Raw genomic sequence first — 27,473 nt, forward strand, 5'->3', positions numbered from 1 at the left:
AGGAGACTGAGAACGAATGGCCGGAGAGATAAGAGGAGAACCAGGAGATGACGGAGTCGGTGAAGCCAAGGTTGGTTAGCGTGTTGAGGAGAAGGGTGTGGTCCACAGCTGAGAGGTCGAGGAGGATTAGGATAGAGTAGGAGCCATTGGATTTGGCAAGAAGGGGGTCATTGGTGACCTTTGAGAGGGCAGTTTCAGTGGAGTGTAGGGGACAGAAGCCAGATTGGAGAGGGTCAAGGAGAGAGTTGGTGTTGAGGAATTTGAGGTAGCGTGTGTAGATGACTCGTTCTAGGAGTTTGAAAAGGAATGGTAGGAGGGAGACCCACTTAGTTATATCGTACATATTTCTCAGAATGCAGGTTTGAAGAATTTAAGGCTATAATAAAACGAGTCATCAGTAATTGTATCATTTACCACAAATAAAACATTCTCATTTTAAAGAATAGATTGTTTTCATATTTCAGTATCGCTTTGGACATCTCCATCTGGATGTCCGCCCGCCACCTAAAGCTCAACATGTCGAAGACTGAGCTCCTTGTCTTCCCTCCCAAACCTTGTCCTCTCCCTGACTTTCCCATCTCTGTTGACAGCACTACCATCCTTCCCGTCTCACAAGCCCGCAACCTTGGTGTCATCCTCGACTCCGCTCTCTCATTCACCCCTCACATCCAAGCCGTCACCAAAACCTGCCGGTCTCAGCTCCACAACATTGCCAAGATCCGCCCTTTCCTCTCCATCCAAACCGCTACCCTGCTAATTCAAGCTCTCATCCTATCCCGTCTGGACTACTGCACTAGCCTTCTCTCTGATCTCCCATCCTCGTGTCTCTCTCCACTTCAATCCATACTTCATGCTGCTGCCCGGATTATCTTTGTCCAGAAACGCTCTGGGCATATCACTCCCCTCCTCAAAAATCTCCAGTGGCTACCGATCAATCTGCGCATCAGGCAGAAACTCCTCATCCTGGGCTTCAAGGCTCTCCATCACCTCGCCCCCTCCTACCTCACCTCCCTTCTCTCCTTCTACTGCCCAGCCCGCACCCTCCGCTCCTCCACCACTAATCTCCTCACTGTACCTCGTTCTCGCCTGTCCCGCCATCGACCCCCGGCCCACGTCATCCCCCGGGCCTGGAATGCCCTCCCTCTGCCCATCCGCCAAGCTAGCTCTCTTCCTCCCTTCAAGGCCCTGCTGAGAGCTCACCTCCTCCAGGAGGCCTTCCCAGACTGAGCCCCTTCTTTCCTCTCCCCCTCGTCCCCCTCTCCATCCCCCCGTCTTACCTCCTTCCCTTCCCCACAGCACCTGTATATATGTATATATGATTGTACATATTTATTACTCTATTTATTTATTTATTTATTTTACTTGTACATTTCTATCCTACTTATTTTATTTTGTTGGTATGTTTGGTTCTGTTCTCTGTCTCCCCCTTTTAGACTGTGAGCCCACTGTTGGGTAGGGACTGTCTCTATGTGATGCCAATTTGTACTTCCCAAGCGCTTAGTACAGTGCTCTGCACATAGTAAGCGCTCAATAAATACGATTGATTGATTGATTGATTTGGAAGCCAAGAGGTTGTACCAGTGAGGACACCTAGTGTCGACACTATGTTATTGCAGTCAGGAGATTTGCTTTTTCATCTCAAATCCTGTCATTTTTCTCTCTCATCATGCCAAGCAGATATTTCTTCTGAAGTCTAGGGAAAACTGACCAATTATTCCTCATCGTGACTGCAACACAAAAAATGCAGGCACACACACACACACACACACACACTCCCCTCACCCCCCAGCTTTTGTACAGAGGCAGTCTAGCACCATATTTAGCTGTGATCTCAAAATCTGGTGCCAAATTAGGGAGGAGGCTTTTATCAGGAAATGGCACTTGTGGCTTCCCATTTAATTGTTTTGTTCAAATATACCACTGTAATTAGGTCTCCCCCCTGAGACTATTGAATATTCTGCATATATCAGAATGCCAAGATAGAGAACAAATATTGGATTATCCAGGACATTCCTTTTCCAAGGTAAGATGGACAATGTCCTCCCCAGAGTGAGCACAAATCAAAAACATTAGATTTCTATTATACATTGTACAGACAAAAAAGTATATATAACTGGATTTTGATATTTAGGGCAAACTGGAAACTTTCTAAAGTCCCAGCATCATCTTTTATTTAGGAATTATCAATTTGCAATGATGTTTGCTGTGTTCTACAAAGACAGCTGGCTACTTTGCCTTGTTTGGGGCAAAAGTAAACTTTTTCACTAGGAGATTTGGTACTGATCCAATTTTTTCACTTATTCATGAAGAGATTATGATAAATAAAATTGAAAGAAAAAGAATACATTTTAATTTCAGAAATGGTGTGCCAATGATCTACTTATGGTAAAATCATTATCAAATTTCAACTGATATATCCTGCAAGTTGAATATTTCCCCAAAGAGCTTGATTTTTCCAGTAAGCCCTCCACATGATCATTTTATAGACTTGATATAGCTGAAACATGTTTAATGAAACATTTTCCTCTGCACAGAGACCCCTATCACCAAATCCTGTCAGTTCAACCTTCACAACATGACTAAAGTTAATCTTTTCCTCTCCATCCAAACTGCTACTACACTGATCGAAGCACTTATATCCCTCTTCGCCTCATCGCTGACCTCCTTGCCTCCTGTTTCTCCTTGTTTCACTCTGCTGCCTAGATCATTTTTCTAAAAGAAACATTCAGTCCACATCTCCCCACTCCACAAGAATTTCCAGTGTTTACCCATCCACCTCTGCATCAAACAGAAATTCCTTACCATGGGCTTATTTCCTCACTTATTACCTCGCTTATTTCCTACTACAACCTCCCTTATTTCCTCTTACCTCACCTCCCTTCTCCCCTTCTACATCCCAGTCTGCACACTCCGCTCCTCTGGTACTAACCTTCTCACAGTGCCTCATTATCTCCTGTCCCACCATCGAGCCCTGGCCCACATCCTACCTCTGGCCTGGAATGCCCTCCCTCCTCAAATCTGCCAAACTACCACACTTTTCCCCCCTTCAAAGACCTACTAAAAGCTCACATCCTCCAGGAGGCCTTCCCAGACTGAGCCCCCCTTTTCCTCTGCTTCCCTTCCCCATCACCCCAGCTCACTCCCTTTGCTCTACCCCCCTCCCCACCCCACAGCACTGTGTATATGTACATATTTATAATTCTATTTTTATTAATGATGTGTATATATGTACTGTTTTGATATGTACTTGTTTTGATGTCTGTCTCCCCCCTTCTAGGCTGTGAGCCCGTTGTGGACAGAAATTGTCTCTATTTGTTGCTGAACTGTACTTCCCAAGTGCTTAGTACAGTGCTCTGCACACAGTAAGTGTTCAATAAATATGATTGAATGAACAACCCAGTCCACACACTTCGCTCCTCTAACACCAACCTCCTCACTGTACCTCAGTCTCCTCTGTCTCACCATCTACCCTTTGCCCATGTCCTCCTTCTAGCCTGGAACTCCCTCCCACTCCATATACGACAGACCACCACTCTCCCCACCTTCAAAGCCTTATTAAAATCACATCTCCAAGAGGTTCTCCCCCAACTAAGCCCACATTTTCCCTATTCCCTCTCCCTTCTGCATCACCTATGCATTTGAATCTGTACTCTTTAAAGACTTGGTATTCACCCTACCCTCAGCACTTATATACCTATCCTTAATTTAATATCTGTTTCCGCCTCTAGACTGTAAGCTCTCTGGGGACAGAGAATGTGCCTACCAAGTCTGTTGTACTCTCTCAAGCACTTAGTACCATGCTCTGCACACAGTAAATGCTCAAATACCTTTGATTACTCCTGAGGTAAGGATTTGGGCAGTAAATATTATTCTAAGTACACTATAGTTAACTAAAGATCACTTACATTGGTTTACTAGAATTAAAACTTCAGGTAAGGTGATTTTGTGTCTTAATTTACCAGCCTCCATTCTTTTCTCTTGTTATTAACCTTAATAAAACAAAATTAATAGATTCAATGTGATATGAGAAGCAGCGTGGCTCAGTGGAAAGACCCCAGGCTTAGGAGTCAGAGGTCATGGGATTAAAACCACTTGTTTGCCACTTAGCTGTGTGACTTTGGACAAGTCACTTCACTGTGCCTCAGTTCCCTCATCTGTCAAATGGGGATGAAGACTGTGAGCCTCATGTGGGACAACCTGATCACCTTGTATCCCCCCTGCACTTAGAACAGTGCTTTGCACATAGTAAGCTCTTAAATGCCATCATTATTATTAGTAGTATATGGAAAGTTAACAGTATACTAGTCAAGAAAATTCTAAACTGACTATTGCTGAATGTTGCATAAGTGACATTTTCCTCCTGCTATTTCTAAGTATAAAAATTATGGTATTAAGCATTCGCTGCATGCTAAGCCCTGGAGTAGATACAAGGTTATAATAATAATGTTGGTATTTGTTAAGTGCTTACTATGTGCCAAGCACCATTCTAAGCACTGGGGTAGATACAAGGTCATTAGGTTGTCCCACGTGGGGCTCACGGAAGCATTGTTCAGTGGAAAGAGCATGGGCTTGGGAGTCAGAGGTCATGGGTTCAAATCCCTGCTCTGCTATTTGTCAGCTGTGTGACTTTGGACAAGTCACTTAACTTCTCTGTGCCTCAGTTACCTCATCTGTAAAATGGGGATTAAGACTGTGAGCCCCCCGTGGGACAACCTGATCACCTTGTAACCTCCCCAGCACTTAGAACAGTGCTTTGCACATAGTAAGCACTTAAAAATGTCATTATTATTATTATTATTAATCCCCATTTTACAGATGAGGTAACAGAGGCCCAGAGAAGTTAAGTAACTTGCCCAAAGTCACACAGCTGACAAGTGGCAGAGCTGGGATTAGAACCCACGACCTCTGACTCCCAAACCCGGGCTCTTTCCACTGAGCCAAACTGCTTCTTGAAAGCTTCTCGTGAAGCTTCATAACAACTTCACGCTGTTATGAAATCAGACACAATCCCTGTCTCACATGGGACTCAAGAATCTACATAAATCCCCATTTTACAGATGAGGAAAGTAAGCCCAGAGAGATGTGTCTTGCCCAACCCTACAGTAGGCCAGTGGTAGAGCTAGGACTCCAACCTGGGTTCCCCAACTCCCAGCTCCGTGCTCACTCACTCCACTAGGCCAGGCTGCCTCCCCAGTGAAGTATGATGGAAATGAATTGATGAAAGTGCAAAAATTCTTTCTTTTGGTTTGCTGACTGAGCTAGGACTTTCAGTGTTAATACTGTATATACAGGCAGTATATCTGTCTGTTACCTCTAGGTATTAACCACAAATGTTTGCAAATCAGAGCAGAGTCTCTAATAATTACCTCTGCCAAATGTCTGCTATTTGACCTTGGACAAGTCGCAACTTTTCTGTGCCTCAGCTACCTCATGTGTAAAATGGGGATAAGAGCATGAGCCCCATGTGGAACAGGAACTGTGTTCAACCTGATTAACTTGTATCTAGATTTAAGTAGATATACCCACAGCACTTAGAATGGTACTTGGCATATAGTAAGTGCTTAGCAAGTACCATAACAATTATTATTATCCTAGCCAAGCAATCAGCTTGTGGGAGTCACACTATCCTTTAGGCTAACTTTGTAACATTGGATAATCAATGATATCTACTGAGCATTTACTGTGTGTAGAGCACTGTACTAAGCACTTGGGAGAGTACAACAGAATTGCAGACATTCCCCACCCACAACGAGCTTACAGTCTAGAGGGAGAAATACAGTAAACCATATAAAGCTGAACTGTCATATCTTGGTACCTCAACATGAACATAAACTGAAAATAAATTTTGATCAAAAGAGATTTAGAAATGTACATGACCTCTAATCAAGAGGGAGGTATTTTAAAAATCAGGGAGTTAATATCAATTGGAAGAAAGTAAAGATGGAGAAAGAACCATAAGAGTGCTTTCTAAGGTTTTTAACATGAGTTTAGGACCACCTTGAGTAGTGATGACTTCAACATGATCTACAAGTAGAGAAGTTGGCAGTAGGGAAGCTAAAAGGGAATACATTAAATAACGTGCAAGAAGTGGGGGAAAAAAATGAACAGGTAAATCCATGAATCGTTTGGGGGATGTTAACTGTGTACCCAGCAGAAATTCCATCAGGATGTCATCCTGGACTGGGAAATTTGAGATAAGATTCAAGCTGTATAAAGGAGCTGCTGAGAGCAATATTTCTGAAAGAGCAGATTGCTGAGGACATGCTTCCATTTCATTATCTTTCAAAAGATTGATCATAACTGAGGAAGAGTACAGGAAATGAATGATAATGTTTGGAAAGAGGAAAACTTAGGGATCTAGACTCAGGTTTTTCCAACCCTAAAGAAGCAACACTTGCTCCCATTACATGGTTGAATTTTATGGCCAAATAATGGGAAAATATATAGGCTATTAAGCAAAGGTAGTCGACCGCAGCTTGCACGCCATAATGTGGTGAAAAGCTAGATAGCCTGTGCTTGTCAGAGGGGTCATTGCAGCCACAGCTCACTCCATTCAACCATATTTATCGAGCGCTTACTGTGTGTAGAGCACTGTACTAAGTGCTCAGGAGAGTACAACAAAAAGCAGATAAATTCCCTGCCCACAAGTTTACAGTCTAAATGCACCTTTGCTGCATTCCTTTCAGCAGCAGCACGGGATCCAAAACCTACTCCCCCTGAACACCTACTCACTACCACCCCCACCCTGGAACTGCTGACTACTATCAGTCTGCCCTCCTGTCAAACACCTGCTCACTGTCACACCACCCTCTCCCAAAACACCTGCACACTATCGATCCACTTCCCTGATCACTACCACTCAGCCTTGACAATCAATGATATTTATTGAGTGCTTACTATGTGTAGAACACTGTATTAAGTGCTTGGGAGAGGATAATACAGTAGAATTAACATGATTCCTGTGTTCAAGAAGTTTACAGTCTGATAAGGTGAGTATACAAAAGTTACACTCTGGGGACTGGCAGAGATAAGGATATGTATATAAGTGCCATGGGGCATCAAAACACCTCCTCACTATCCCTCCTCCCTCTGTATCGCAGAATGCCTGCTCACAACCATTCCTGCCTTCCCTGGAACACCAGTTTACCTTCAACTTCACTCCCAAACACCTACTCACTTCTGAACCCCTCCCAAACCCCTGCTCCTTATCCCTCGGCCTTCTCCCATCCCCAGGAACACCCACCCACCACCACTCAGCTCGTTTGGCCTGGAACTCAGGGTTACTACCACTCCACCCTCCTCCCCCTGCAAAAAGCTTGCTCACAAACCAGTGTGCCCCCTGACAAACAGCTGCTCATTACCATCCTGCCTTTTCCCAGAATGCCCATTCACAATCATTCATGCATTCCCCCCCCCCCCCCCCCCATTCTCCCTGGAATATGTGCTCATAGTACAGTGCTTTGCACACAGTAAACACTCAATAAATACAAATGAATGAATTATCACTCTGCCCTTCCCCACACCCACTCAGAATGTCTGCCCACTGGAGTAAAGTGATTTTTTTGATCTGCCTCTCTAGGGTTTACTGTGTTCTTGGTTTGCCTCTCTATTTCATGACTTAGCTATCTCCAGTCTAGGTTGAGTATGAGGCTATAGCTTGATAAAAGTCTTTCTAACCCATATTTTCTCCCTGTGTGTTTTACACCAAGTGATCCAATAATATTAATCAAGTAACACTTTAATAGTAATTTATAGTAGCTCCCTTGATGGACACCTAATAGTAATAATGGTACTTGTTAAACACTATGTGCCAAGCACTGTTCTAAACACTGGGGTAGATAAAAGTTGGACACAGTCCCTGTCCCGCAAAGGGCTCACGCTCTTAATCCCCATTTTATAGATGAGGTAACTGAGGTCCAATAAAGTGAAGTGACTTGCCCAAGGTCACACAGCAGACATGTGGCAAAGCCAGGATTAGAATCCAGGTCCTTCTGACTCCCAGGCCTGTGCTCTATCCACTAAGCCACACTGCTTCTCAGAAAGCATGGCAATCGAAACAGGAAGTACCCTTAACCCAGGGGTTATATGCTTGACAATTCTCACATTAAAAAACTCCGATTATGATACTTGTGTCTTGACTGATGCTGCACACATGTACATAACCATTTTTTCTGATTTCACCATGCACTGCATTCAGATACACATATGTAAAATCAAAAGAACATTTCCCAATTCCCCAACAGCATTACTTTCAAAACATACATTAAAGATATGCTTAATGGGAGTATAGATTATTCTCATATTCTTTTAGTCATCAGACTTTGACAATTAAGGTGCTTCCTAATTTTCTGATCTTGCCAGAGTCCCAAGAATGTGGTATAAATTCTGGCCTATTGAGTGCTTCCTATGTGCAGAGCACTGTACTGTGTGGGAGAGTACAATGCAACTATATAACAACATATTGTACACACATTCCCTGCCCACAAGTTTATAGTCTAGAGGGGCTATAAAGTCACTCTCGCCTATCCTCCCACTGAAGTTTACAGGAATTAGGACTACATAGAGTAGTCCCATGACACTCCATTTTGCTGACTTGGCTTTGCTCAAGAAAGAACATGTATCCACTAAATCTCAAATTGTATCAAGAGAATTTCCACTATTAAATGTATGCAAAAGAGATGTGTATTCTTAAAAGGGATTAATGCTTTTGAAGAAATCTAAAGTGTCATCTTATGGGTATAAAAGATAATGCTGGATACTCAATTATGCTGAGAGCCATCTTACTGGTTTATATGAAGAATTATAATTTATAGCAATGGGAGATTTGTCAGTGTATCATTAAGAACTATCCACCTAAGCACTGCAGAAAAAAATTCTCAAAATTATTACCTAAAACAGGTGTGTAGATTTTTTTTTTTAAACTATTTTTAGGAAGATCCAACTCTTCCATGGGGCATCTCATTTAGATTACTCTAGTTACTCGGTCGTTGCTTTGGTGAAGACACCATCTGATCCTTTTTAATCCCCATATTGCATTACAGAAGGCCGAGGCTAGGCACAGGCCACAAACAAAATGTTTTTCCAATTCTAGATTACCCTCTTACCATTTTAGAATTTTTTTAAGTCTCAAGTTTATGTTGTGTGGAGTTATTGCTGGCTGATTTTAGAACGTATTGGCTTTATGAACTTTACTAACTCTAAAACAGAAAAAAAATCACAAAACATACTAAAACATTTAGTCAGCATATGTCATGTTAGTTCTCTTAAAAATAGAATGTGCTAAATATGTCAAGCACTTAAAGAATGGCTTCAAACATGAGGTCATGGTACCAGGGAAACAGACAGTATCAGATTTAAGAAAAGGAGCAAACTATCGTTCCTTAGTCCTTTTTGGTGGATTAAACAATTGGAGCCTCTGAAGTACATAAGGAAATAAAGTTCCATAAAACATTATGAGTCAAGAAGTGTTCATTTTTAGGCACTGAAATTCATCAGTTAAAGCTGAGGAACTTGTCTCTCTGAAGTACTTGAAAATTTTAAAAAAGAATGGATTGTACTTAGTTTTAATTTAAGATTTCTATGGTATTTTCTTATTCCTAAATGGGCAATATTTTCTAAAATGCCAACCATAGGAATCAATCAATAATGTTTTCTTCTAGGTATACAATGAAGTAACAAACCAGCTAACAGGCTACATTATACAATAATATGAAAGCCACAACACCTGTAATCTGTTTGCTTCTCTTTAGAAATGCTTCTTCTTCTGTCTCCATGCTATTACTGTTCTACAAAGTACTGTGCATGTATATATGTTCACGAGAGACAGCAGCCTCAATTATGGTCACCAGAGCAGACATGTGAGGCAAAATTGTTCAATCCCAGACAAAAGCGGGGTAGCCAATTACTGTGACTCCTTTCTAAGCTTTCACTGTAACCTAATTCTCAGAGGGCCTGTGGGGTTAAAACAAAAGACAATTGCAGGAGTTGGCCAAATTCTCCAAAGATGTGCTGCAACCAACTGAGCCTTCTGGATAGTTGCTGGGGTATTAACGAGAATTAAAACTTCATCAAGGGAAGCATAATGAAGTAAAAAAAAAATAAGAAAAGGTAGTTTAGTCCCAACTTGACTTCAAAAGAAGCCTCTGAAGGTAAAAGGAACAAGTGCCAAATTGAATGCTGAGTAGATTATACCATAATTAGTCCAACAGAATCATTGGTTGGGGTACATGTAATGTCACTTTTACATTTTATTTGTTTTATTTAATATTTTACAAGTCCACACCATTCTTCTAGTTCAGTACTGGTCAGTGATCATAATCTACTTAATCCAAGAAATGGCCAGAATTTTCTGACAGCCCCTTTACTTGACTAATATAACATGATCGTGACTGGCAAATGGATAAACATAGACATTCCACATTAGCCTTTAGTGAGCACTTCTAATTTTGTTGTATTGTACTCTCCCAAGTGCTTAGTACAGTGCTCAGCACATAGTAAGTGCTCAATACCATTGATTGATTGAGCCAAACAATATAATGTCTATCACAAAGGCATTTGATTACTCCAGAGAGGAGTCAGGCAGAACAACTATCAGAGTTAGAAAGTGGAAGAAACCCAAGATTTTGTTCCTTCAAGGTTGTGTCTCATTACACAACTCAGTCTCTCCCTGCCACATACCCACCCAGTAAAAAGAAAAAAAAAATACTTAAATCTACATGTGGCCCAGTAGAAAGAGCATGGGCCTGGGAGTCAGAGGGCCTGGGTCATCATCATAATAATAATGATGGTATACTTCCCAAGTGCTTACTACAGTGCTCTGCACACAGTAAGCACTCAATAAATATGATTGAATGGATGCATGAGTGCTTAATATGTGCCAAGCACTGTACTAAACACTGGGGGTAGATACAAGCTAATTAGGTCCCACTTGGGCTCGCAGTCTAAATTGGAGGGAGCACAGGTATTGAATTCCCATTTTGCAGATGAGGGAACTGAGGTGCTCACTCAGCAAGTAAGTGGCAGAGCTGGGATTAAGACCCGGGCCAGCTGTCTGCTGTATGACCTTAGGCAAGTCACTTAACTTCTCTGTGCCTCAGTTTCCCCATCTGTAAAATGGGAGATCCAAAACCTGTTTTACCTCCCACTTAGCCTATGAGCCCCATGTAGGACAGGGACTATGTCTGACCTGATTAGTTTGCATCTACCCCAACACTTAGAACAGTGCTCGACATATAGTAAGTACAGTAATAATGCACCTACGCAGGCAGTTGAAGTGTTTTTACTAGCAGAAAGTATTTGATGGTAATAATAGCTGTTACTTAAGCAACTATCATCCAATGGAATTTACTGAGCCCTTACTGTTTGCCGAGCACTTTATCGAGCACTTGGTAGAATGCCTGTGTTAAGCACTGTGCTAAGCATTGAGCTAGTCACAGTTTGTCCCACATGGGGACACAGAAGGGAGGATTGTGATAAAACTAAACACATCTAGTTTTTCATGATTCTTGAAATGACAAATCCCACCTTGAAAATTGAATCTCAAGCAGACAATTCCAATAAGTATATAAAAACCAAGACTTGTCTAACCTTCCCCCACCTTCCCACTTCTTGAAACCTTCTGCTTGTGGGAGGGATGATAGGACCTGGGTTCCAGTCAGGGACTCTCTTCTAGTGCAATGCTCCATGCCAATCAACTAGGCCCTGAATTAAAAGGAATTTGCGCTCCCAAAAATCATAAACTTTTATTTCTCAAAAAAAAAATCAATTCAAACTTTGTGCTAAGCTATTTGTGAACTATCATTCCCCAATGGCTTTAAAGAGAAATGGAAAGGGTAGGCTTATGACAGGTGACAAATTAAAAGAGAAGAAACAACATATTAAAAGAAAGTAGGAATGGCCAAATGGTTCAGGATAAAGAAGAAGCCCAGTCAAAGGGATCAGTACACTTTTACATCCTTAAATGCTTTCAAACATGCACATCTCCCCCATCCTTAAAAAACAAAAAAACTTCCTTGACCCCACTGCTCCTTCCAGTTATCTCCCTATCTCCCTCCTACCATTCCTCTCCAAACTAATTGAGCAAGTTGCCTCCATTTCCTTTCCTCTAATTCTCTCCTTGACCCCTTCCAATGTGGCTTCTGCCCCTTTCACTCCACAGAAACTGCCCTAAGGTCACAATGGCCTCTACTCCATCCTAATCCTCCTCAACCTCTCAGCTGCCCTCAAACACTCCTTGAAACATTATTTAGCCTTAACTTCATTGACATTGTCCTCTCATGGTTCTCCTCCTATCTCTCTGGCCGCTCCTTTCAACAGCACCTCCTCTGCCTCCCATCCTCTGTGACAGTGCCTCAAGGCTTGAGTTCTAGGTCCCTTTCTTATTCTCCACCACTCACTCATTCCCTGGAGAGCTCATTCACTCCCATGGCTTCAACTACCACCTCCATATAGATGATTCTCAATTCTACCCTCCAGCCTCAACCTCTCTCTTTCTCTGCAGTCTTTCATTTCCTCCTGCATTCAGGTCATCTCTTCTTGTATGTCCCACCAACACTTCAAACTCAGCATGTCATAAACAGAACTCATCTTTCTGCCCACACTCTGTCTTCCCACCAACTTTCCCACCACTGCAGACAGCCCCACCACTTGTCTCACAAGCCTGTAAACTGCACATTATCCTGTACTCTTCTCTCTTATTCAACCCACATATTTATGCTGTCCCCATATCCGGTTGGTTCTTCCTTCATAACATCTCTGGAATCTTTCCCTTCTCCTCCAAACCACTACCACACTGATCTAAGAACTGAGATTCCCACCTCGAGTACTATATCAGCCTCGTTGCTGACCTTCCTGCCTCCACTCCAGTCCTTGCTTCAAACTACTGCTCCGATGACAAAACAAAAAGTTGTCCACATCTCCCCACTCCTCAAAAACCTCCAATGGCTACCCATCCAAATCCGCATTAAACAGAAACACCTTTCCATCGGCTTTAATGCACATCAGCTCTTTCCTACCTGATCTCCCACTAAAATCTAGCCTACAAGCCTCACTCCTTCAATATCAATCTACTTACTGTACCTCAGTCATATCTGTCTCACCAACATCCCCTTGCTCTTGTTCTCCCTCTGGCCTGGAAACCCCTTCCCTTTATATCCCACAGTTCAAAGCCTGGGTTAAAAAAAAAAAAAAAGTCACACCTCCTCCAAGAGGCCTTCCCTATCTCCTCATTTCCCCCAACTATTCACTTTCCCTTCAATACCCCCTATGTACTTGGGCCTGTACCCTAAAAGCACCAATTCTCTCCCCACCCCACATTGCCCTTAAGGACTTTGATACACACCCCAGCCAAGGCCCATAGCACTTTTGTACATGTTTATTTTATATGTCTCCCTTATTAGGCTGTAAGGTTTTCAAGGGCAGAGATCACATCAGCTCTGTACCAAGTGCTTACTTAGTTCAGTGCTCTGCAAAATGCTCAATACCATTGATTGACTAAAGCGTCAACTCATTTCAGTGATAGTGGTGCACACAGTGCCATCCACCCTCTCATTCTTGCCAATCATGTTCCCACTGCGGTGCTGAGGGCAATGAGTGAACAGGTGCTCAGGGAGCTCATTGTGGGCAGGGAATGTCTTTTTATTGTAATATTTTACTCTACCAAGCTCTTAGTGCAGTGTTCTGTACACAGTGTTTAATAAATACAATTGAAAGAATGAATACAGCCCTTGGCAAAGTGCACACAAAGGCTTTTTATGTGCAGGACCTAAATAATAATAATATTTGTTAAGCACTCACTTTGTATCAGGCACTGTACTAAGCACTGGGGTGGATACAAACAAATTAGGTTGGACACAGTCCCTGTCCCACGTGGGGCTCACAGTCTTAATCCCCATTTTAGAGATGAGGTAACTGGAGCTCACAGTAGTGAAGCAACTTGCCCAAGGTCACACAGCAGACAAGTGGTGGAGCAAGGATTAGAACCCATGACCTTCCGACTCCCAGGCCCATGCTCTATCCACTATGCCATGCTGCTTGTGGCATAGTGCCAACGTTGTGTCATAACATCACCACCTGGCAGGTGGTTGCCTTGGTAGTTATCATCTTCACTGCCCATTTAGCTGGCTGTTTTTCAAAATTCCTGCAAAGCCTATCCAGCTAGGTGGCGCTTTGGTCAAAGTCTTCACTACTGATAGCATAGCCCCCCAAGAGAGGCAGAATGGCCTAGAGGAAAGAGCATGCGCCTGGGAGTCAGAGGACCTAGGTTCTAATTCCAGCTATGCCAAACGCTTGCTGGGTGTCCTTGAACAGGTCACTTCACTTCTCTGTGCTTCAGTTCTCCCTCCTACTTATACTGTGAGCCCCAAGTAGGGCAGGGACTGAGTCTAAACTAATTAACTTGTACACACCCCAGTGCTTAGTGTTTCCCCCTCTAGACTGTAAGCTCATTGTGGGCAGGGAATGTGTCTGATTATTGTTATATTGTACTCTCCCAAGCACTTAGTACAGTGCTCTGCACAAAGTGCTCAATATATGATTGACTGCCTTAGAACAGTGTTTGACACATGGTAAGTGCTTAACAAATACCATTTAAAAAAAGAGAGAGAGAAAGGATTCCCCTTCTTGAAAAACCAGAATGAGAACCCAGGTCTCCTGATTCCTAGAGCCACATTCGTTCTACTGGACCACCAGTAGTGCTTCTTGGGAACATACAAATAGAAGTCTGAGGATCTTACAGCTTTGATAGCAGCATTAACCAATGTAAATAACAGCAGCAATCAGGAAGCAAGAGCACCAAAATAAGTCCCATCGCTCCCTTTCACTGTTTTTTTTTTTGTTGTTGTTTTTCCCTATAGCTCCATCACAGATCTGCTCCCTAGTCTCTAACAATAAGAAGAATGGTATTAATAGTTACTATGTGCCAAGCACTGGGGTAGATACAAGATAACCAGCTTAGACACAGTCTCTGTCCCACAAGGCTCACAGAGAGAAAAGCTTTTTTTTTTTAATGGAATTTATTAAGAGCTATGTACCAGGCACTGTACTAAGCACTGGGGTAGATACAAGCTAATAAGATTGGACACAGTCCATGTCCCACATGGGGCTCACGGTCTTTATCCCCATTTTATAGATGAGGTAACTGAGGCACAGAGAAGTGAAGTGACTTGCCCAAGGTCACACACCAAACAGGTGGCAGAGCTGGGATGAGAACCCAGGTCCTTCTGACACCCAGACCCATGTTCTATCCACTAGGCCTTGTTGCTTCTCAATTTAGTTTTATTAAATCCCCAATTTACAGAGGAGAAAACTGAGGCTCAGAGCAGTTAAATGTCTTGCCCGAGGTCACACAGCAGGCAATTGGTGGAGCTGACATTAGAACTCTAATCCTTTGACATGCAGGGCTGTGCTCTTCTCATTAGGCAACACTGCTTCTCAAGCTCTCAAACCAGTCTGTAATAGACAGGCAGAAAATAAAGCAGGCCTGAAATGCCTACCCACTTGATTTTGTCCCCTGAGCTACCATCAAGTTGGAGGAACTGGCCAAAGCCCTGTTTGGGGCTATAGAGGCAGGATCAACTAGAGCAGTAGGAGACACAACAAAGCATCAGCTAAGTATAATCAATCAATGGTATTTATTGAGCACTTGCTATGTGCAGAGCACTGTACTAAGAATTTGGGAGAGTTCAATAACAGAGGTCACAGGCATGTTCCCTGTCCACACCACTGACACGATTAACTCCTTGGGATGCCCTTCTCTAGCAGCAGAGAAAGGCTGCCTACTGAGCTCCATGTTAGGCAGCTGAGGTAGGAATCATGATGAGTTCTGCTCAGCTGCTGCTCTTTACTTGCTCCAACTGCTTCTGCTCAGATGTGCTCCAGACATGCTTATCCACAGGAGTGTGTGTATATGTATCTAAGGATGTGTGTCATCTGTGAGTATGTCTATAAGTGGATATATCTGTCATCTCTTTCTCCCCACATTTCCCAGACCTGCCCTACTTCAAGCACATGAAAATCCAGTCACTTTTTTCCCCCCACAAAATCATAAACTGATTTGATTGGGCCATTAGCAGATTGGGAGACTGCCAAGGAAAACTAAGACAACTCTTCTTGCCAGTTAAATGCTGGCCACCCCCAACTCGGTGTTAAGTGGCACTCTGTGGCTGAGTGATTTCTTCAGCTAAAATGTGAAGGTCATTAAACGCCTGAAGCAAAACAAGTTATTAGACTGCAAAATTCCCCTGCTTATTAACAAACATTCAGTGGTTTGTTGTAACAAGCTGTTCCTCCACCTGATAATTTGCTACTTAGGTAGAATCCACATTTTCTGCTGCCTTTGTAGAAAATACATTGTTCTTGTTAGGAACAGTCTCAGCCTCACAGTTTTCAGATCCCTGTGGTAGATTGAGAAACAGCTTGGCCTAGTAGACAAAGCACAGGCCTGGGAATCAGAGGACCTGGGTTCTAATCCCTACTCTGCCCCGTGTCTGCTGTGTGACCTTGGGCAAGTCACTTCATTTCTCTGTGCTTCAGTTACATCTATAAAATGGGTTTTAAGGCTGTGAGCCCCATGTGAGTCATGGCCTATGTCCAACCTTGTATCTACCCCAGTACTTAGTACTGTTCCTGGCACATAGTAAACACTTAAATACCATAAAAAAAATACTGTGGTAGACAAGACACAAATCCTCAATGTGAAACTGGCAAGAAGCATAATTAGGTGGATGGTAAGAACTAGATATGACAGGATTGGCCATCCCCAGTTTGATATCACCCAAGGCAGATAGGGACTTGGAGTCTCCCAACCAACTACCCCTAAATATGGCTATATAAATTCCAGTGGGCAAGATGAACAGGTATGACAATTCAAAACATAGAGAGAAACACAGAATATTAAGGGAGAAGATTGTTAGGTAATGCTCTACAGCTCCTGAAAGTTTTCAGGACTGACTCACAAACTATCTTCCTAAGTCAGTTATTAGGTCATGTGGTATCTAGGCCTAACTACTTGAGAGAGCACTGAAGAGAGAAACAGACAAAACTTACCACTTGTGATGCATCAAGCCTTAGATCTTTCAGGACCTCCTAGTTCACCTCCTAACAAGGAGACCCAACTGTTTTCAACCTCATTCCTGAGGAAAGCTCAGCTCCACTGAGCAGAGAGGAAAGGGGAGGGAGAGCTTTTCATTCTATTGACCAGAAATCACTTCCTCCACAGATTATTCCACACACCCTATAAGGGAGGGGGGCAGTAAGGGGAAGGCAGGGAGGAATGTACCAACTTGATAATCACCTGTAGCTTGGCTAACACAGGTAAAGACAGTGATTTCAGAGCCCTATACCACCTGCCCTGACTCAAAGCTTCCCTAATTACTGCTGCATCAACACACCTGTTCATTTGGTTCTTTTCCACAGCCTACCAGTGTGCCTGCTGCTTCTCTGGTGGGGGAACTTTGGCTGGCCACTGAAATTGCATCAGGTAACCAGCGGGGCAGCAGGGTAATAGTAGCAATGTGTTTGGAATAGTGAAGTCTTCAAACACCTAAGACTAGGCAAGGCAGGGAAAGTATGTGTTAAATCGTTACTATGTGCCAAGCACTGTGCAAAATGCTGGGATAGATACAAGATAATCAGATTGGATACAAATCCCTGTTCTACATGGGGCTCGCAGTCTAGGAGCGAGGAAGATAGGGTATTTTATCTCCATTTTACAAACTCCATTATATTGTACTTTCCCAAGTGCTTAGTAGAGTGTTCTGCTCATATTAAGCACCAATAAATGAATGATTGATTTTTACAGATAAGGCAACAGAAAATATAAGTGGCTCACTCAAGATCACGCTCCAGTCCAGTGGTAGAGCCAGGATGATAAAACCTGGGTTTCCCAACTGCCAGTCCTGTGTTTTTTCTATTAGGTTACGCTGCCTGAAATGGGATAACTGGGGCTGAAACCTCAGCTTTACCAGGAAACCTTCCTCAATTGATTTATCTTTCCCCAAAGGTTATATTCCTCCAACTCAGCACTTCTGCACCAACTATGCACTTGTGTACTCACCACCACCTGTGGCCTTTTTGGATATATCAATCAATCAATCATATTTATTGAGCACTTACTGTGTGCAGAGCACTGTACTAAGCGCTTGGGAAGTACAAGTTGGCAACATATAGGGACAGTCCCTACCCAACAGTGGGCTCACAACTTAATTAGCTCACTATTTAAGCTCTAACTTAAATTCATATCCACTTCCTATCGGTACATGATTTGTGTCCCTCACCTCACTTAATTTTAAACTCTTTGAGGGCAAGGATCATGTGTACTAACAGTGTGGCCTAATGGATAGAGCATGGACTTGGGAGTCAGAAGGTCATGGGGTTCTAATCCCGGCTCTGTCACTTGTCTGCTGTGTGACCTTGGGCAAGTTGCTTTACTTCTCTGTGCCTCACTTACCTCATCTGTAAAATGGGGATGAAGACTGTGAGCTTGATGTGGGACAGGGACTCTGTCAATCTGATTTGCTAGTATTTTCCCCCCAGCAGTCAGTACAGTGCTTGGCACACAGTAAGCACTTAACAAATTATAATTATTCTACTGTACTCTCCCAAGTGCATAGACAGTGTTCTGCATACAATAGGCTCTCAATACATACTACTGATTGGCTTGATTGATTCTTAAATCCTTCCTGGCCAGGCAACAGGACATTTTTTTTGGGGGTGGTGGTGGGGCGGGGAGATGAGTCAACTCCCAGTGCTACTCTGGTGTGTTACTTCCAGGGGTTTCCATAGCAATTCCAAAGTCCATGTAAGCAGGATGGGCAAAATAGGATAGGAGGGAGGTCAGTAAGGGGCAGTACAATATCACAGTACACCCAGATCCCCAGCTGGCAATCAGTCTCCCAACCTAAATAGAAAGCATGCCAAAGAATACAGTTATCTAATGAAAAAACCCTATGTGCTTGTCTTAAACAAATGGCTTTTGGCCAGATTATACCAAGTAACAGTTGCAAATTTGCAAATCTCCCTTTGATTGAAAATACACTTTCAAAAACCTCTACCATCAAGAAAAAATGTGAATTTGGGATTTTTTTGTTGTTCACCGGCTCCTGCATATTTCACTCATCTAACACCAACCTACTCACTGTGTCTTGATTTTGGCTCTTTTCCTGGAACTCCCTCAATCAATGGTATGTACTGAGTGCTTAATGTGTGCAGAGCACTGAACTGGGTGCTTGGGAAATTACAATATAATAGAGTTGGTAGACATGATTCCTGCCCACAAGGAGCCCCTTTCATATCTGGCAGAGCACCACTCTCTCCAACTTCAAATCAATCAATCAATCAATCGCATTTATTGAGCGCTTACTATGTGCAGAGCACTGTACTAAGCGCTTGGGAAGTACAAATTGCCAACACATAGAGACAGTCCCTACCCAACAGTGGGCTCACAGTCTAAAAGGGGGAGAAAGAGAACAAAACCAAACATACCAACAAAATAAAATAAATAGGATAGAAATGTACAAGCAAAATAAATAAATAAATAAATAAATAGAGTAATAAATATGTACAACCATATATACATATATACAGGTGCTGTGGGGAAGGGAAGGAGGTAAGATGGGGGGATGGAGAGGGGGATGAGGGGGGAGAGGAAGGAAGGGGCTCAGTCTGGGAAGGCCTCCTGGAGGAGGTGAGCTCTCAGCAGGGCCTTGAAGGGAGGAAGAGAGCTAGCTTGGCGGAGGGGCAGAGGGAGGGCATTCCAGGCCCGGGGGATGACGTGGGCCGGGGGTCGACGGCGACGGCGGGACAGACGAGAACGAGGTACAGTGAGGAGATTAGCGGTGGAGGAGCGGAGGGTGCGGGCTGGGCAGTAGAAGGAGAGAAGGGAGGTGAGGTAGGAGGGGGCGAGGTGATGGACAGCCTTGAAGCCCAGTGTGAGGAGTTTCTGCCTGATGCGCAGATTGATTGGTAGCCATTGGAGGTTTTTGAGGAGGGGAGTAATATGCCCAGAGCGTTTCTGGACAGAGATAATCCGGGCAGCAGCATGAAGTATGGATTGAAGTGGAGAGAGACACGAGGATGGGAGATCAGAGAGAAGGCTGATGCAGTAGTCCAGACGGGATAGGATGAGAGCTTGAATGAGCAGGGTAGCAGTTTGGATGGAGAGGAAAGGGCGGATCTTGGCAATGTTGCGGAGCTGAGACTGGCAGGTTTTGGTGATGGCTTGGATGTGAGGGGTGAATGAGAGAGCGGAGTCGAGGATGACACCAAGGTTGCGGGCTTGTGAGATGGGAAGGATGGTAGTGCCGTCAACAGAGATGGGAAAGTCAGGGAGAGGACAAGGTTTGGGAGGGAAGACAAGGAGCTCAGTCTTCGACATGTTGAGCTTTAGGTGGCGGGCAGACATCCAGATGGAGATGTCCTGAAAGCAGGAGGAGATGTGAGCCTGGAGGGAGGGGGAGAGAGCAGGGGCAGAGGTGTAGATCTGGGTGTCATCAGCGTAGAGATGATAGTTGAAGCCGTGGGAGTGAATGAGGTCACCAAGGGAGTGAGTGTAGATTGAGAACAGAAGGGGACCAAGCACTGAACCTTGGGGAACCCCCACAGTAAGAGGATGGGAGGGGGAGGAGGAGCCTGCAAAAGAGACTGAGAAAGAACGACCGGAAAGATAAGAGGAGAACCAGGAGAGGACGGAGTCTGTGAAGCCAAGGTCAGATAGCGTGTTGAGGAGAAGGGGGTGGTCCACAGTTCAAAGCCCTACTAAAATCATATCTCCTCCTGGAAGCCTTCCCTGACTAACCTCTTCATTCTATTCTTCCTCCTTTCTGCATTGCTTATGCAATTGGGTCCATACCTCCTAAGAATTCAATTCCATGAAGGATTATTGTCATTTTGAACTACGACCAGTGTATCTGGTGAGGTCCTCCACCATGAGCAGATAAAAAAATGGCTCTAGTTTCTCGCCACCTCATCCATCATCATCATCATCAATCGTATTTATTGAACGCTTACTGTGTGCAGAGCACTGTACTAAGCGCTTGGGAAGTACAAGTTGGCAACATATAGAGACAGTCCCTACCCAACAGTGGGCTCACAGTCTAAAAGGGGACATCATCCATTGTCTAAGTGGTTTAAACTATGTTAGTCATGGGCTTAGCAACGAGGGGGAGGAGCCAGGAAAGAGGAAGGTGGTACATTCGGTGAGTCCAGCTTCTACTCCTTCCCAAGCATCCTCTTTGCCCCCTTCTACCAACAACCCCCGTCCCCACGCCCCCACCCCCGGATCCACCCTTAACCTGGTCTCTGTCCTCTGGAGGGATGGCAGTACCAACATGATATTCCAGGAAAACCCCCACCTCTTCTCTGTCCCCCCAGAGGGATGTGACAGCCCGGGAACAACAAATCAACCCCCTCAACTAGGTGGAGAACAAACAGACACAGAGCCCCAGGCACAATCATAATTCAATCAGATTAAGTAAAGCCAATGTATCAAAAACCCACTGCTAAATACTTTGATACTCACTCCTGCCCAACCCATACAGCACTTATGCATGTATCCTTACACTCTGTTCCTTCTCCAAACTGCAATTCATTCATTCATTCAATCGTATTTATTGAGCACTTTCTGTGTGCAGAGAACACTGTACTAAGCACTTGCGAAGTACAAGTTGGCAACATATAGAGACGGTCCCTACCCAACAACGGGCTCACAGTCTAGAAGGGGGAGACAGACAACAAAACAAAACAAGTAGATAGGTGTCAATACCATCAGAATAAATAGAATTGTAGCTATATATACATCATTAATAAAATATAGTAAATATGTACAAATATATACAAGTGCTTTGGGGAGGGGAAGGGGGTAGGGCAGAGAGAGGGAGAGGGACGATGGGGAGGGGAGGAGGAGAGGAAAAAGGGGGGGCTCAGTCTGGGAAGGCCTCCTGGTGGAGGTGAGCTCCCAGCAGGGCCCTGAAGGGAGGAAGAGAGCTAGTTTGGTGGATGTATGGAGGGAGGGCATGTGCCAAGCACTGTACTAAGGACTGGAGTAGATACAAGATGAGAAACAGCCTGGCCTAGTGGATAGACCACGGACCTGGAAATCAGAAGGACCTGGGTTCCAATCCTAGCTCTGCCAATTGTTTGCTGTGTAACCTTGGGCAAGTCATTTAAGGTAACTGAGGCAAAGAGACGTTATCTGTACAATGGGGATTAAGACTGTGAGCCCCATGTAGGTGGGGAGTATGTCCAATCTGATCAGCTTGTATCTACCCCAGCACACTTTAAACAATGTCTGGCAAATAGTAGGCTCTCTATAACTATCTTTAAAAAAATAATAATAATATATATATTTATATTATAATTTATATTTTTATATAAATATTTTTTATATTTTTATATTTATATTATATTTATATATATTTATATATATTTATATATTTTATATTTTTATATTTATAAAAAAAATAAAAAATATATATTTTATATATATATAAAACTAGGTCAGGCAGAGTTCCTGGCCCACAAGGGGCTCATAATCTAAGAGGGACACCAGGCATTCAATTACCATTTTACAGATGAGGAAACTGAGGCACAGAGAATTTAAGCGATTTACCAAGGTCACTTGGTAGGCAAGTGGCAGTATCTGGTTTAGAACCCAGGGTCCTCTGATTCCCATACTAATTCTATTAGACCACGTTGAATACTTCTAAAAGTATTCAAACTCTTTGCTCAAGAAAATTAAAATGCTGTTTTATGCTCAGGTATTCTACCACAGTATGCTTGTGGACTGTCTGGATAGAAATCCAGGTGTCCTTTACTCATAATGGGGATTTACAGTTCATTGAACATAACTCTTCAAAAACAGTCTTAAACAAAATAATAACTCTGGTATTTGTTAATAGAATGTCCTAGTAGATAGATCATGGGCCTGGAAGTCAGAAGACCTGGATTATAATTCCAGCTCTGCCACATGTCTGCTGTGTGTCCTTAGGCAAGTCACTTCACTTCTCTGTGCCTCACTTACCTCCTCTGTCAAATGGGGATTAAAACTGTGAGCCCCATGTGGGAAAGTGACTGTGTCCAAGCTGATTAGCATGTATCTATCCCAGAGTTTAGAATAGTGTTTGTCACACAATAAACCCTCCACAAATACCATTATTATTATGAAGCACTGTTCTCAGTGGTGGAGTAGATACAAGTTAATCATGTCACAGTTCCTGAACCACATAGGGCTCAGAATCTTAATAGGAGGGAGAACAGGGATTGAATCCCCATTTTACGTATGAGGTAACTGAGGCACAGAGAAGTTAAGTGACTTTGTCCAAGGTCTCACAGCAGGCAAGTGGCAGAGCCAGGATTAGAACCCAGGTTTTCTGACTCCGAGGTCTGCACTCTTTCCACTTAGGCCACACTTCACACTCTTTGGTTCTCTGACTGGATCCACCTTTACTAATTTCCAGATAGATTGCTCCTCCTTAATAAAACTCGCAAGATATCGACTGACAAGATCCTTGGAAAGAGGATGAGTTTCCTCATTGTTCCAGGCATTGGAATCCTGCAATATATTTTAATGTTTGTCTCCCACATTGGATTGTCAGCTCTTTGAGGGCAGGGATCTTGTCTACCAACACTAATAATAATAATAATAATTGTGGTATTTGTTAAGTGCTTACTATGTGCCAGGCACTGTACTAAGTGCTGAAGTACATATAAAATAATTGGGTTTGACACAGTCCATATCCCACATAGGGCTTAATAGTCTTAATCCCCATTTTATAGGGTCACACAGCAGACAAATGGTGGAGCCGGAATTAGAACCCAGATCCATCTGACTCCCAGGCTCAATCCACTAGGCCATGCTGCTTGTCAACACTATACTTTTCCAAGTCTGTAAGTGCTCAATAAATGCAACTGACTGCTTAGTATAGTGCACTGCATACTGTAAGTGCTCAGTAAGCATCTTTGATTAACAATCATTCCCTTGAGGAACCAGGTGAGTTCTACCAAGACTTCAACTATCACCTCTTTGTGAATGACTTCCAATGACCTCTAGACTGTAAGCTCGTCTCTAGATTGTAAACTTGTTATGGACAGGGAACATGTCTGCTATTTCTGTTGTACTGTACTCTCTCAAGCACTTAGTAAAGTGCTCTGCACATAGTAAGTGCTTAGTAAATACTATTGATTAATTCCAAATTTACCTCACTAGCTCTAACTGCTCACCTATTCTGCAATCTTGCATTTCCTTTTGCCTCCTGGTCATCTCCACAGGGATTTCCCACCACCACTTTAAGCTCCATTTGTTTTTATGGTATTTGTTAAGCACTTACTATGTGCCACACACTGTACTAAGTACTAGGGTATATACAAGCTAATTAGGTTGGAAACAGTCCTTGTCCCACAAGGGGTTCACAGTCTTAATACCCATTTTACAGATGAGGGAACTAAGGCCCAGAGAAGTGATTTGCCCAATGTCACACAGCGGGGGGAGGATGCAATGGCAGCATGTTTTTCTAACATTTAAAATATCAGGAAGCCTGTGGTTATAACTATGAGTATTGTGACTGTTAGGGCTGGTGAACACTGAATAGCCATACCTGAAGTTCTGCTCCTCTAGCCACAGTGCTCTGATTGCATTTATCATGTCTATGTTCTTTATATTGTTTCTGAGTTTTTATTGTTTCATTTCTTCTTATGTGTCTGTTGTCAATCATTTTTAGGTTGTGAAACCCTTCAAAGACCAGGGACCTTGTCAATGTAGTTTTGTTCATTTTTTCCCCATAATTTAATAAAGTGCTTTGCACACAGTAGAATAACAAATACTATAGAACAAATCACCTTCCTCGCTGGTCTCCCTGACTCCAATCTCTTCCCTCTCCAGTTATACTTTTTTTTTAAATGGTATTTGTTAAGCACCTATGTGCAGGGCACTGTACTAAGCACTGGGGTAGATGCAAGACAGTCAGGTTGGACACAGTCCATGTCCTACATAGGGCTCACAGTCTTAATCCCCATTTTACAAATGAGATACCTGAGGCACAGTGAAGTTAAATTGACTTGCCCTAGGTCAAACAGCAGACAAGTGGCAGAGCTAAGATTAGAACCCAGATCCTCTGACTCCCAGGCTGTGCTTTATCCACTAGGCCATGCTGCCTCTTTATGCTGCCCAGATCATTTTTCTAAAATGGCATTCTACACCCATCTCCTTACTCTTCAGAAACCTTCAATAGTTAGCTCCATCTACACCCACTCCCTTGGCAAACTCATTCACTCCCATGGTTTCAACTACCATCTCTATGCAGCTGATTCCCAAATCTACAACTCCTCCCCTGATCTCTCTCCTTTTCTTCAGTCTCATATTTCCTCCTGCCTTTGGGAGGACATCTCTACTTGGATGACCTGCTGGCACCTCAAACTTTAATACATCCAAAACAGAACTCCTCATCTTCCAACCTTCCCATCTTTCCTGTTCTCCTCCAGAGTTTCTCATCACTGTAGTAATCATAATAATAATAATGGTATTTGTTAAGCACTTACTATGTGCCAAGAACTGCTCTAAGCACTGGGGTAGATACAAGGTAATCAGGTTGTCCCACATGGGACTTACAGTCATAATCCCCATTTTATAGATGAGGTAACTGAGGCACAGGAAAGTTAAGTGGGCTGCCCAAGGTCACACAGCAGACAAGTGGTGGAGCTGGGATTAGAACCCACATCCTATGACTCTCAAGCCCAGGCTCTTTCCACTAAACCATGCTGCTTCTCTTCACTTGTAGACAGCACCACCATCTTCCCTGTCTCACAAGCCCGTAACCTTGATGTTATCTTCGACTTATCTCTCTCATTTAACCCACATATTCAATTTGTTACCAAATCCTGTTGGCTCAACCTTTTAGTGATGTAGTCATCGCTAAAATCCACCCTTTCCCTTTCCACTCACATTTCCTCTAGACCTTTCCTAACTAATTTTTCTTTTCCCCAATCATATCCTTCCTACTCAGACCGTGAGCCCCATGTGGGATAGGGAATGTGTCATTCATTCATTCATTCAATCACATTTATTAAGCGCTTACCGTGTGCAAAGCACTGTACTAATCGCTTGGGAGACTATAATACAACAACCCATTCCTGTCCACAACAATCTCACAGTCTAAAGGAGCTCACAGTCTAGTGTCCTGTCTGATTATCACCTACCTTCTACAGAGCTTAGTACAGTGCTTGGCACATAGAAAGCACTTAACAAGTGTCATAATCATCATTTCATTCCCCCAACTACCAACTCAGCATTAACTACATACTTGTTTACAACTACCAGTACCATTTCCATACATATTGATTTACATACCTATTTAAGTAGTAGTATTAAGTATTCAAGTGCTTATCATGTGTAGAGCACTGTACTCAATGTTGGGAAAGTGGGAATTAGACTCGAGGGCTCACAATCTGTGAATAAAGTTAGGGAGACACCTGGAGACAGACACATTGGGAAAAATGAAACAACAAAACATTAAGACAGCAAAAGGGACAAGAAGAAATACACAATACCCAAAATAAAACCAAAACTCAAGTCAGTCAGTCAATTGCATTGATTGAGCACTTACTATGTGCAGAGCACTGCACTAAGCGCTTGGGAGAGAATATAGCACTATAACAGACACATTTCCTGCCCACAGCGAGCTTACAGTCTAGAGGGTGAGACAGGCATTAATATAAATAAATGGTTTATGGATATGGACATAAGGGCTGTGGGGCTGGGAGGGGGGATGAATAAAGGGAGCAAGTCAGGGTGACACAGAAGGGAGTTGAAGGAAAGGAAAAAAGGGCTTAGTCAGGGAAGGCCTCTTGGAAGAGATGTGCCTTCAGTAAGGCTTTGAAGTGGAGGAGAGTAATTATCTGTCAGATATGAGGAGGGAAGGTGTTACAGGCCAGAGGCAGGGCACAGGTGAGATGTTGGAGGCGAGGTAGATGAGATGGAGGTACATTGAGAAGGTTAGCATTAGATGAGCGAAGTATGCGGGCTGGGTTGTAGTAGGAGAGTAGCGAGGTGAGGTAGAAGGGGCAAGGTGACTGAGTGCTTTAAAGCCAATGGTGAGGAGTTTTTGTTTGAGGTGGAAGTGAATGGACAACCACTGGAGGAGTAAGGGAGCTGTGGCTGGAGGAGCAGAATTTCTTCAGAGTCGACAGAAAAGGCTATTGCAGCCACTCGCTTTTCCGGGGTATAAGAGGCTACATGATGCAGGGGTTGTTCTCCTTCCCACTGGGGTGGTGGAAAGCAGGTTGGGATGGAGTTTCTCTGTTGGTGCCAGTCCCAGCTGGCGGGGAGGGGAGGCAGTTCTCTCAGTCGAGGTGAATGGGGCCGAGGGCCTGTCGGGGGGCAGGAGGCCACAAATGCCCGATGTCTCATTTGACTCCGAAGGTGAAGAGGGTCCAAAGAGGCAGAGAAGCTCTCCACCTGGCCCGGAGCACACAGAGAGTTCCTCAGC

At 43.4% G+C, this 27,473-nt stretch overlaps 1 long non-coding RNA gene across 1 annotated transcript in view; it reads right to left on the bottom strand.

The window, feature by feature from the left end:
• LOC119949808 overlaps positions 1–27,473 on the bottom strand; it is a 50,328-nt gene that overhangs the window by 21,926 nt on the left and 929 nt on the right. The window lies entirely within an intron of this gene.

This window comes from Tachyglossus aculeatus, chromosome X1 (genome assembly GCF_015852505.1).
Source record: "Tachyglossus aculeatus isolate mTacAcu1 chromosome X1, mTacAcu1.pri, whole genome shotgun sequence".
NCBI lineage: Eukaryota > Metazoa > Chordata > Mammalia > Monotremata > Tachyglossidae > Tachyglossus > Tachyglossus aculeatus.